Genomic DNA, 13,296 nt, shown 5'->3' on the forward strand with positions numbered 1-13,296 from the left:
TAATCACCTGCTTTAAAGCAAGATGAAAAACACAAAATGACTTTGGATGTTTAAGAGAATTGCTCACAGCTAAATAAACCATAGGATGTAAACTCACCCTTGGAACCAAGTCAAGACTGAATCGAAGAGCTAATTTATGGTAGGCTGCCATGTCTGTCAGTGTAAAACAGCCATCCAAATTTTATCACTGCGGCTAGATCCCAAAGATGAACTGTAATAATCATTTGGTCATGTATGCGTAGATTACATTAACGGTCTTTCCAGGGAGGTGCCCGAGAGGATCACTTAGGCACAAGGGGAAAATATTAGAATTCTATTTACATTAGTCATCTAAATAGAGAAACTGTGCTTTACTACTATTTAACATAACACATTGACATGGACACCTTCATTCTCTACGGTCAAATGGTTACAAATAGTCAAATAGTTAATTCCCTAATCTTTAGATCTTTTTTTTTTTTTTTTTTTTTTAATTTTATAGCTACTTTATTTATTTATTTATTTATTTTTGGCTGTGTTGGGTCTTCGGTTCGTGCGAGGGCTTTCTCTGGTTACGGCAAGTGGGGGCCACTCTTCATCGCGGTGCGGGGACCGCTCTTCATCGCGGTGCGCGGGCCTTTCACTATCGCGGCCCCTCCCGTTGCGGGGCACAGGCTCCAGACGCGCAGGCTCAGTAGCTGTGGCTCACGGGCCCAGCCGCTCCGCGGCATGTGGGATCTTCCCAGACCAGGGCTCGAACCCGTGTCCCCTGCATTAGCAGGCAGATTCTCAACCACTGCGCCACCAGGGAAGCCCCTAATCTTTAGATCTTTACTCCCTTTCTCTCGGGCAATTTAAAAGTGCACCTCTCCCCTCAAACCCACCCCAGTGCTCCTTCCTGTTTTATTTTTCCCCATGGCACTTACTAGCATGTGACGCTACTATACATTTTCCTTATTTTACTTACGGACTGTCATCCTCTACTAGATTCTATGCCACAAGAGTGTGGGAATTTTTTTGCTTCATTCACTGTGTCTTCAGTCATCAAAACCACGCCTGGCTTCCAGAAGATTCTCAGTATATATATACTTGTTTAATAAAAGAATAAAGGAAGGACATATATATTGTGCTTAACAATGAACCTTGTCCCCTATGTATATTGTGTTTTGAAATATTAGCTATTGGTAAGGACTATATAATTTATAAATACACACAGAGGATGGGAGTGCAGCCAACTTTTTTCTACGAAGTGCATGAGATAAGAAATATTTGGAGGCCACAGGACTAGGAAATAATTGATTAGATTAAACATTAGAAAGCTGGGTTCTAAAACACCCAGCTAAAAAATGATTCTAAAAAACGATTGTTCTAAAAAACGATTGTTGTGGGAGACATTCATTCAGTTTCTTCAAGAAAAACGATTGTTGTGGGAGACATTCATTCAGTTTCTTCAAGAGTTGGTTTCTTCATCTGCAGGGTGGACCCCCTCAATGGAGGTGTCCATCGGTGTGATGCAGGTGCTAAAGGAACCATTGCCTGTCTAGGAAGGACTATGGGGTTTGAAAGATGGTTGAAGGAATATTTCCATCGAGGACTGATCTTCACAACCACCGAGACACAAGCTCCTACCACCTCTCCCAGGAGATGAGTCCTGAGCAAGGGGCATTTTGAAGGGAGTAACTGTCAGGGAGTCAGTTCCACAGACACTTGTTGGGGCATCTTTGCACAAAGAGCAGTGTGATGTGCAGTGTGGACGCAAGCAAGAAGCTTAACCAGGTGAGCAATTTCTGTGCAAAAGGCTCTCAGTATTCTGGGAGTTTTGAACTTTAAGAAAGAAAAATAACAAGGCTGCTATTGCATGCGTGTTTTAGCTGGAAGCAGGACTCAGGGTACAGATGGGAATGGGAAGAGCGACCAGAGGAGGGGAACAATGAGTAAACACAATGAGTCGGGGGTTTTGGGGGGGCTTTTGCTCCAGAGCCTTGCCTTCTCTTTCTAGAGCTCAGCACGGTTAATGGTGCAGGCCCCGATGTCTGCCACGGATGATGCCAGCTTGCCACCCAGGAGCGAATGGTCCCACATATCCATGTGGCTTTTCCTCAGCTTCCTTCAGTCTTTACTTGAAATGTCTCTTCCTCAGAAAGCCTCCTCTGATGGCTTTGGATGCTCCCCCATTGCCTTTGTGTGTGTGGGGGAGGAGGAGGGGGTCCTAGACAAGACGGGATAAGAAGTTCGTATCTCACCCTGAGAAGCCACTTCTGCAAACATAGTTCTGATTCTGTAATGAAGGTGGCTATTCTCAGGGGAGCTCCCACTCAACCAGCTAGTTCCAAAGACAAGGCACTAATAGATGCCATTTCCTTATTTAATAAGCCTCATTATTGATTATTATTTAATCTGTAATAAGCCTTCCCCTTTATCACGGTCGCTTTATCCTGACATAGGCCATTCCCCAATAGTATTTCCCCAATAAAGACCAGATTTAGTTGATGCACATATGTATCCCCCGGACTCTAGACTCTTGTGTACCTCTACCTTCTTATGCAGAGATTTGTGCAAGATAGGCAAAAAGAGATACCGCTGGGCTTCCCTGGTGGCGCAGTGGTTGAGAATCTGCCTGCCAATGCAGGGGACACGGGTTCGAGCCCTGGTCTGGGAAGATCCCACATGCCGTGGACCCCATGGGCCCATGGGCCCATGAGCCACAACTACTGAGCCTGCGCGTCTGGAGCCTGTGCTCCGCAACAAGAGAGGCCGCGATAGTGAGAGGCCCGCGCACCGCGATGAAGAGTGGCCCCCGCTTGCCACAACTAGAGAAAGCCCTCGCACAGAAACGAAGACCCAACACAGCCATAAATAAATAAATAAATAAATAAATTAAAAAAAAAAAAAAAAAGAGATACCACTTATTCCTTGCCAAAGTATGGAGACCTTGCCAAAACATGGAGACCGAGGAAACTTCTTTCAAAAACTATGAGAAAAATAGCAAGATGCTACAAAAATAACAACTGAGGAGGTAAACTATATTGTTATTCTGTAATTGGTTTAAGTAGGCATCCAAAGATTCCACAGAGCAGAAGCCGTTTTGATCCATGGTCATGGGATATACAGAAATTCCACTGTCTGTCTTTCGCTCTTATCAACGTTCACACTCTGAGTAACTCTTTGGCATCTGTTGGATGAGCGGGTACATTATAGCACATGCAGAATTTTCAGATTTAACTTTCTTCCTTATATGATGAGAGTCTGCCTTTTTGGGTCACCTGATTTCCCGAGTATGTAAGATTATGTTTCTATTTTAATAGCTGAAAGTCGTATTTCACAACCCTTTTGGATCATGGACCTATTTGAGAATCTAACAAAACTGGACTCACTCACCAGGAAAATGTAAGGACTCAGAAAATGTGTGTGCATGGTCGGGGGTCACCAATCTCTGAGGTCCATCTGGGGACCCGCTTATTCATGTTACCCTAAATCCCTAGCTCACAGTTTTAGAAGATAGGAATGTTGTCTTATAAGGAAGCATTTAATAATCTTGAGCAACTCGTTAAGTGACTTCCTCTCTTTCTAACAGTTGCATCTCGTCTCTCCTCTATTCCTCTTTAGGTGCCACAGTTCTTTATCCTCGAGTCCCTCCCATTTCCCGACTTCTGCAATGTGAGAATGACTCATTTCTCTCCTTGCTAAGCTGTTGATTGCAGCTACCTTTAATATTGGCAAAAGGAGGCATTGCTGGGCAGTATACGGGGATGTCAGAAAGACATAACCTGTGGTGACTGCAAAGGAGGAGAAAATCCGGTAGCATGGAGTTCAGTGTTCCATGGGACGGCACAGTTGAGCTTCTACTGAGCTTCGCCCTCCTTGATTTCAGACCAAGTCTGTTTCTGCAGCATTCTGTGATACCCCACGCCATTCCAAAAAATTCCTTTTCTGCTTAAGTTCGGACACTTGTTGACAATCAAAGAACCTAACTAGGGCACTGGGCAAGAATGGGCAATAAAGAGAAATCAGAGATTAGCTGGCTCAACCACAAGGAATCACTGTCAAGTTCATTAGTAAAGAAATCCGGTACCAATCAATGATCAGAATTAATTACTATACTCAAGGCATTGCTGTGCTTCGTGAGAAATATGTAATACTCTTCCTAGCCTTGAGAAGTTTGTACCTGACAGAGGAGTTCACTAAAATGTAAAGGAGACTGGGAAAGCTTTTATAATAAAGACAGGACCTAAGGGAGACTTTGAATAGGTTTGAGTCAAATAGATGGGAGAAGGGTAAAGGATACCCTAGGAAAGAGGAATGTAGCATAGAGAAGGCATAAGATACAATGGTTAAAACCATGGGATCTGGAATCTGCTTAGAGGTAGCTCCTGGGTCCACGCTTCCTAACTGTATATCCTCAGCCAATACCTACCCTCTCCAGGCCTCAGTTTTCTCATCTGTAAAATAGGGAGAGCATAGCGGATACCTCATAGAGTTTTTGTGAGTATAAATGAGATGACACTTTAAAATTTCAACACATTGCCTGGTATAGTTACCATAACTATTCGTTATCACAGAAACTAAAAGGCAGGCCAAGAAAGAACATTTAAGAAAAAGTAGGAAGTCCAGCTTGTCTATAGCCAAGGGCTGATTAGGAGAGTAGAGGCAGGAACAATTGAAAATAGAAGCCAGGACCAGTTCACGGAAGGCTTTGAATGCCAAGATGATGAAAGTTTCCATCGTATCCCGAAAGCCATGGGAAACCACTGAAGGATTTTTTTTTTTAAACATCTTTATTGGAGTATAATTGCTTTACAATGGTGTGTTAGTTTCTGCTTTATAACAAAGTGAATTGGTTATACGTACACATATGTTCCCATATCTCTTCCCTCTTGCAGTTCCCTCCCTCCCACCCTCCCTATCCCACCCCTCTAGGTGGTCACAAAGCACCGAGCTGATCTCCCTGTGCTATGCAGCTGCTTCCCACTAGCTATCTATTTTACGTTTGGTAGTGTATATATGTCTATGCCACTCTCTCACTTTGTCCCATGGATTTTTGAATTATGATTAAAATAGTGCCTTTGGAAGATTCATTTGATAATTACACGTAGGCTAGATTTTGGGGAATATGATCCAGAGTAGTAGTCTGCATTAACCCAGATATTAACATAGAGTGGTGGAGGGCAGAAAACTTGGCATCAGAATTATAACCATAGACTTCACAGATGAAGATCTGGCAATTAAATGGAAAATGAATGATAGTTGAAATTTATCAAGCAAGTACTAGGTGCTGGGTGCTGATCTAAATATTTATAGTGCCTTATTTAAACCATGCAACAACCCTGTGAAGTAGGTATTACTATTACTGTTATCACCACTTAGTTTTACAGAGGAAGATACTTGGGTCTTGAGAAGTTAAGCAATTGGTCCAAGGTTCCAAAACAAGTAAGTAGCACAGCTGGGATTTAAACCCAGGCCGTCCAGCTCCAGAGCTCATGCTCTTAACCAGAAGAGAGGTCCAAAGATGCCAGCAGGTTTCTGAGTCTGGCCATCAAGGATATGGATAATATGTCTGAGGGAAAAAGGGTGGCAAGAAGAGAGGACTTCTTTTCCACTAATGCTGATTTAGACATGTCAAGAAGATAGAAAAATCGGCATTTTCAGCACCACTGTTATACGTGTGCCTGGAACTCAGGAAAGAGTCAGGACTGGAGATATCCAGGTGAAAGTCATCGAAAGAGTTAAAATTCAAAATCTGAAAGTAAACTGAATTTTTGGAGAACAGAGTAGCATAAAATTGAGAACACAATCCTGAAATTCTTTTATATATGATAAATAGAAGGCAACTTAGGAAACTGAGAAGGCATAGAGATACTGGGGGGAAACTAGCAGGGCAGTGTGGTGTCCAGATGCACTGAGGGGGGGGGTAGTTTAAGGAGGGTGACACACGGCATCTGGGCAGAGATGGAGGTAGGACCCGAGGATGTCCAAAAAGATCCAGCATGAGAGATAAGCAAGATGAAAACTAAGGACCTTGCAGTCTTGGATCCAGACAGATCTATATTTGAATCCTCTTCAGCCATCTACTACATAACCTCCAGCAAGTTACTTGACCCCTGTCTTCCTATTTCTTATATTTACAATGGAGCAATTAGGATACAGCTTACAAGACTGTCATGAAATAATATATGTTATTACTCAGCATTGAGGAAAAAAATACACATGTGTATATATAATTGCTAAGATTCCTATATATGCATATATGTAAAGTATTATTTATTGACTATGATTGGTATTTACCAGGTCTAGCTAGGTACGTATTCATGTATATGCATGTACCCAACAAAATACACAGATGCACAAATTCTTATATGTGTATTCAAAGTCTGGCTCCATGGTGTCCAGAAAGAGAAACTAAGTTTGCAGTTTTCAGCAGATAAGAGTCTGGGTATTTGGAATTTAATTAAGATGGTAAGTCTTCACCATGTTTTAGAAGAAATAGGAATTTGAATGCTAAGATATCAGAAATTTGAGGAAAAGTTCTAATAGTCTGTATTAGTTTTCTATTGCTGCTGTAACAGATTACCACACATTTATTGGCTTAAATCAACACCCACTTGTTATCTCATAGTTTTTGTGGGTCAGAAATCTGGGTATGATACAGCTCAGCTGATTCTCCACTTGGAGCCTCCCAAGGCTGAAATCCAAGTGTCAGCAGGGTGGTGTCCCTTTCTGGAGGCTCCAGAGGAGACCCTGGTTCCACGCTCATTCAGGTTGTTGGCAGAATTCAATTCCTTGCAGTTGCAGGACTGAGGTCCCAGTTTCCTGCTGTCTGTCAGCCAGGGGTCATTGTCAGCTTCTAGAGGCCGCCTGCATTCTCTGCCCTATGTCCCCTTTCTAAGCCAGCAACAATGGGTTGAACCCTTCTGAAATCTCTCTGACTTTTCCTTTTCTCCTAAATATCTCTTCTCTGTGTCTTTCTACTCTAGCTGGAGAAAAGTGTTGGCTCTTAAGGGCTCATGTGATTCGATTGGTTCCACGCAGATGATCTAGGATAATTTCTATATTTTAAGGCCAGCTGATAAGTAACCTTAATTTACATCCACAAAGTGCCTTCACAGCAGTACTAAGATGAGTGTTTCACTGAAGCATCAGAGAGTCTTGTTGAGGGGGAGAAGTATCTTTAGAAAACTGTCTCTCGCACAGTCTTATTCTGGACCACAGCTTGCTTTTTACACCTATCTTTTTAAGACAATGTTAACATCAAGAATGCACTGAGAAGAAGGTGTAGGCAGGACAGTACTTGGCCTTTGAATTTCTGCTGAACAGTGAGGTGGGATGCAGGTTTCAGTGGAGCCAAGAAATGAGTGAGAGGAAATAGTCATTTGGCTTATAGGTCACTTCCTGGAAAAAGTTGGCAGTGAAATAAAGGTGAGAAAGAAAATCGTAGTCGTGGGGAGGGAGGGTAGAACCAGAGACACATTTAGATGATGGGTATTGGTGAAGTAATCAAATACATAAACACAGAAAACAAAGGCAATAAGCTAAAGGCAACAAACTCTGAGGTCATCTCTAAAATGTTTACGTTTGCACTGTATTTGAATAGGCTGTACAAACAGCAAATGACGTCCTCATGGAATCTAAGAAACCAGAGGACAGAGATTTTTGTTTCGTTGAAAATGCATCTGAACCTACTAATCAACATTACCGAGAAAGTACCGTTAGGGATGCAGAGTAACTGAAACCCTGGTGGTTAAGACTTAGACAGCCACACACGACATCATACTTGAATCCACAAAACCTAATTCGAGCAGCTGGTAAAGTACTTTCTGTTCATTTCCACCTGCTTTCTTTACTAGCTTCTCATTCCATCTTATCTTTATTCCAATTTATTTTACCTGTGGAGCTTTTCAGCATTTATACTTCCTTGTTAGAGAACGTTTAGATAACTCATTTCATTTCATTTTTCTCTTCCATTTCCAATAGATCTTCCCTTTGCCTGAGGGTCTGTGTGCTTTACAGCCTTTCTCTCATAGGATGAAACAAGGCTGGTCCTCAGTGCTTCTCTAGGTCCTGCTCACCACTGTCTACTTTGTTTAGAGGAAGTAAAGCACCAGCAGCTACTTCCTCCCTCACTGTGGTCTCTCCTGAGCCCAGCCCCAGGCAGAAGTGCTTCTGTAGCTCATAGCACTGAGGCTAATTACTTCTGGCTACAAAGGTCAAGGCTGAATGGCTCTGAGTTACCCATGAGAGAGGCTTAGATAGCTCAGGGGAGTTTCATTGAACACGACAAAACCTCATATTTCTAAGTGTAGAGCTTTCAGTGGGCAGTGTCTGTGGAATTCAGCAGGTTTTTTGTGTGTCTGCTAAACTCTAATGCAAATCGCATTAGTTTTAGTACGAAATATTTAGAAATTTCACGGAAAATAAAGAGAGCCTTGCAACATGAATTGCACTGAGGGAGAACGTAGACATGCCAAAAATAGAAACAGACTGCAGTTGTGTGTGTGTGTGCGTGCATGGTGTGTGCTGAGTGTGTGACATGTTTGTTGTGTGTGTGTACACGTGTGTAGCATAAATGATCTTTACTGCATTAAAATAATTTAGGGTATTCCTTTCATGGCCCTTCAAATATGTATTAAGTTGTAATAATATTTGTTTATATTATTGAAGTTAAGTAGGTCTCAGGAGGTAAGAATTCCCACTTAACCAGGATTTCATGGGGACAAGGTGGGTAAAGAACTCATTGCTTACAGTTCAGTGAGCCTATCTTAGAATCTAATAGCAATCAGTGAAGGGGTTTTAGTTTTTTCTTTTGAATCATGGACTTTATCACTGGTCACAGCCTTCCACTAGGAAAAATATTATAGGCTGTATATACTCATATATCTTACCAGTAAGCATCCTGATACAATATTTAGGAAATGAGGAAAACTGATTTTAATTTTACCCTTTTTCTCAGTTTCTTGATGGGTATATAGGCACTTATCATCTATGTTGAATTTTTTTCTGCTTTATGGTAAAGGCATTCAACCACCCTCAAGAAGTCAGCTTTAGCTTGATCTGGTGCAAAATGGGAAATCCCTAAGAAGCAAGAATTCATGCTTCTGGAGACCACACTTTAACTCACTCCCCCATGCCACCAAACTCAGAGCCAGAGCAGAAAAACATGACAATAACAACAACGAACATACAAAAGCTAATATATGATTTTTTAAGCTTATGTCTCACACGAATAATACAGCCTGGATTGTTAATGTTCTTTAAAAAGTCATGCAGCTAATTCTACACCTAGAATATAGTGTTCTTTTTCCATTAAAAACATAATCAACCACCAAGCAACTTATTTTCCCTGGACTGTTTTTCCTCTGTCTTTTAACGAAGACTGAAAGGCATTCTGGGTCGAGGCAGACGATTTGCCTCACAGATGATCAGGTGAAAGCACACAAATGGGAGTTGAGGGTCCAAATCAATGCTATTATCTTTGATCTGCTAAGCACTACTGCCCGGCAGTAACTTCCCCCCGGAGACACACGCGTCTCTCTGCTGGCTGGCTGGATCCCATGCCAGCCTCCCACTGCTGGCAAAGTTAACTACAGACCTGAGTTATTTCTTTTAAAATAAAACAAGTACCCCAAATTGTCCTCCTCTAGTCTTTCCAATTGCTATCACCTTGCTTTCAATATGTCACCCAATGTTTAATAATTACCTTGAAAATCATGTGTTTTATGGAAGAGCCAAGGTCTTTCAAATCTGTGAAGTTCCAATGGAAAAACTGGTTAATTTATTTAACATCAGTACTACATATGTTTTAGTCTTGTGGTAGTCTTTCTGGTTTTGTTTTGTTTTGTTTTGTTTGAACTGCCGATGGATGCGTCTTTACAAAGGGAGGGCGATGAGGCATTCTTACCTAAGCAATTTTGACGAGGAAATAGATTGCCACGTACATGCCAAACCCTGAACATGCAAGCGACCAACCATTCAGACCAAGGACTGCTTGCTAGTGGAGCTGACTGATAGTCTAGCTGCAATTTCTGCAACCTGTAAGCCCCACAAACCGTTTGTTTAATGGTGTCATAATGCATTTATAACTTTTTTAAGGCCTCTCTAAGGAGGCCTTAAAAAAGCTAATGTAACACTTTGATTTAAGTGTTTAATGCCTTGCATTGTAGAAATTGGAGAGTAATGGATGGGTCTTGGCTTTTCAATCAAGAGCTTCTTTGTGTTTTACAGAGGATTAATTGTTGGATTCTCTTTATTTAGCTGTGCACACTAGAGTACATTCTTGACCTTTGGATGCGTGGTAGCTCATCAAGGTCCCCAATTAAAGGCCAAATTGACTTCTTGCTCTTTCTTCTGCACCTCTCCAGGTGGACAAAGGAAAAACAACAGGAAAAAGAAGATTGGACGGCTCTGAAAAGGGCACTAGTATCTACTGAATCTGGTTTATGAGAATGGGTACAAATGTTGAGAGGCTCTGAGGACATTTCCTAGTCCTGGTCCGGTGCCGGATATCAGTGATGGAGGGGATTAAGTCAGAGTGCCCACCCACAGTCCAGGCGGGAGATCACTGTACACACAAAACGACTACAGAAATATAAGAACGCAGCAATGAAGTGTCAAGTGAAGACTATGAGTAAAGAACAAGAGGTTAAGGTCAAGGGGGACTTCATACAGGCACAGAGACTTGAGTCCGGGCCTGGACAATGGTAATAAGACAGGACATAGATGGGCCCCAGGCCGAGGAGCTGGAGTTTGTCCCTTGTGGAGAGATACTCCAAGAGGAAGATAATAGCAGGAGGATAGTAAGAGGAGCTGAGCTCTACCCAGAGAACAGATAAAAGACCACATATTCATCATTCTCGAAGTCAAGGAGACCTTCCCGACCACACATGCACAGAACGGTGTTTGAAGGTCAAAAAGGGAGGGGCGGCACCCCACAGTAGGTGATGTCAACCTACGCATAGGTCTCTTCACTAGAATCCACCTTGGCTAAGAGATGCGCCCGCACACATGCGAGGACCCTGAGATGAACCAAATACAGACTCAGGACCGGGCAAAGCAAGATGACTGGCCAACGGAAACCTGGAAGAAATGCCCCATATAAGCGATTCAAGCTACCACGAGGGCACGACTCTCTCTCTCTCTCTGAGCCCACCCGTGTGTGCCCATTCACACGCACTCTTTTTTCCTCCTAGTAAACACTTTACTTGTTTCACTACTTCCCGTCTTTGTGGGAATTCATTTCTGCAAAGCCGAAGGGCCAGGGCCTTGTCACTGGTCACTGGTCTAGCGGCTGGGATTCAGCGCTCTCACTGCCACGGCCTGACTTCGATCTCTGGCCGGGAACCGAAATCCTCCTTCAATTCGCTGCAGGCCTAGGCCACCCGAGATCAGTAGGACTTCGAAAGTCACCTTTATAAGAACCCCCAAAGCAGACATTCTCCAGTATATGCAAGAATCACATGGGAAGGTTGTTAAAACTGTGGATTCCTGGGCTTATCCAGGACCTCAGTAGGTCTGACAGGAGGTCCAGGAATCTGGCTTTGCTAACAAACATCCACGTGATTCATTTGAAGATGCTACACAGACCACATTTTGAGAAACTGTGACTCAGAAGCTGGTTCACTTAATTGTTTTCTTAGTCAGAAGAATCATATAATAGTATCCAATGGGGCATCACTCCCAGTGCTGTTTTTTGTTTTTTTTACTAGACTCAAGTCTTATTTGTAAAATCAAATATTTCCTTTTCTCTTGGGTATACTCAAAAAGAGGCAGAATTAGCTGACCAGCTACATTGCCCTAAACATTTAGGAAATGGAGGAGAAAACCCTGGAGTGTAACTAGCTGTTGAAAACTGGGCCTTAGACGTGCCCCATCTGTCCTTCCATTTCCCTTCGTTTCTTCTTCATTGGCTATTTCTCTGCTTGGACTTTTGTAACCCCGGTCATACTGGCCTCTCAATTATTGTCTAAACAGATTTTCTTAAACTTGGCATTAGTGACATATTGGGCCAGATCGTTCTCCTCGTAGGGGGTTGTCCTCTGCATTGCAAGATGTTTAGCAACACCCCTGGCTGGCCTCTGCCCACTCGATGCCAGTAACATCCCCCGGCCCCCTGCTGTGGCAGCCAACAATGTCCTCAGACGTCATCACATGTCCTCTGGAGGGTGGGGGAAGGAGGGAAAAATCACTCCTGCCTGAAAATCTCTGGTCCAAATCCTAATGCAAATTATTCTGCCTCAGTATTGCTTTGACGATGGCTTTCAGGCCCAGAGATCTTGGGGCAGATGATGGAAGTTTCTCTTCAGATCAGGGTTAGCTCCTACTGAAAGCCAAGTTGAGAATCACTTGGCATCTGGGTCTCTTGTTCCTCCTTGCTTGGAGGAACCCCGGGGCTACTGCCTTTCAAGTCAGTCCCCTCTCTTATTCTCTATATGCCTCAAAATCCCACTATCGGAATTAGTCTATGAGTCTGGGTTTCTGTTCTGGGGTGTCCCTAATCAAGTGCAGCTATCACTTTTCTGGAAGAGATCCGAAGCCATTAGAATCTTCAGTAACTTAGCATGATACATCATAAGAGGCAAGCTGGCCACCTAGGCAAAGCCCCAAGGACGTGGAGATGAAGATAGGCATTTTAATGGTGTGAAGGATAAAGCTGAGAGTGTGGTGTTTGCCATGCTGGGTAAGATCACTGTGCTGGAGTCAGTCGGCCTGTGTTTGATTACTGGCCTTCCTGCTTACTTGCTGGGGGTCTCCAGACAAGTTACTCAACCTCTCTGAATCTGAGCTTTTCACCTGTAAAATGAAGGTAACCATAGTACCTGTTTCACTGAGCGCTGTGAGGCTTAATAAAAGAATATTTGCAAAGTGTTTAGCACAATGCCTGGAATATAAGAAAATGCTCAAAAGATGTTAGCTCTAAGTTTGGTTGTGGTGAGGAGGGGTCTTAAGCTGGGCTGTGTGTATTGGGCGGGGGGCGCAGACGTCCCAGCTGTTCACGCACTGAGCTTGGAGAGGTGGGGTGGGAGCAAAAGAAGGGCGCTAGCTGCTTTGAAAGCAGCAGTAAAAGGGAAAGGACCTTCCAAAAATGGAGGGAGTGGCTAGGAGACCCCCTTGGCTTGGATGTGGATAATTAGGCTAAAAAGCCCCTCCTCCCATGCACACTCCATCCTTCCACAGCTGACCTCTTTGTGCTGTGTCTTGCAATACTGGTGATTTCATTTTGAAATCCCCACTGTGCACAGCTACAAAAGCTTCCAATTATCCTATTTCTGTCATCTCCCTTCATCCCACACAATAGACCCAAATGCCAAGAAAGTTAAAGAAAGCCAA

At 43.1% G+C, this 13,296-nt stretch overlaps 1 protein-coding gene across 8 annotated transcripts in view; it reads right to left on the reverse strand.

Annotated features, from left to right (window-relative positions):
• Positions 1 to 13,296, reverse strand: part of DOCK10 (dedicator of cytokinesis 10) — a 289,663-nt gene that overhangs the window by 177,833 nt on the left and 98,534 nt on the right. The gene's annotated exons all lie outside the window — the stretch shown is intronic.

The sequence above is a fragment of the Balaenoptera acutorostrata genome, chromosome 8 (genome assembly GCF_949987535.1).
Source record: "Balaenoptera acutorostrata chromosome 8, mBalAcu1.1, whole genome shotgun sequence".
Classification (NCBI taxonomy): domain Eukaryota; kingdom Metazoa; phylum Chordata; class Mammalia; order Artiodactyla; family Balaenopteridae; genus Balaenoptera; species Balaenoptera acutorostrata.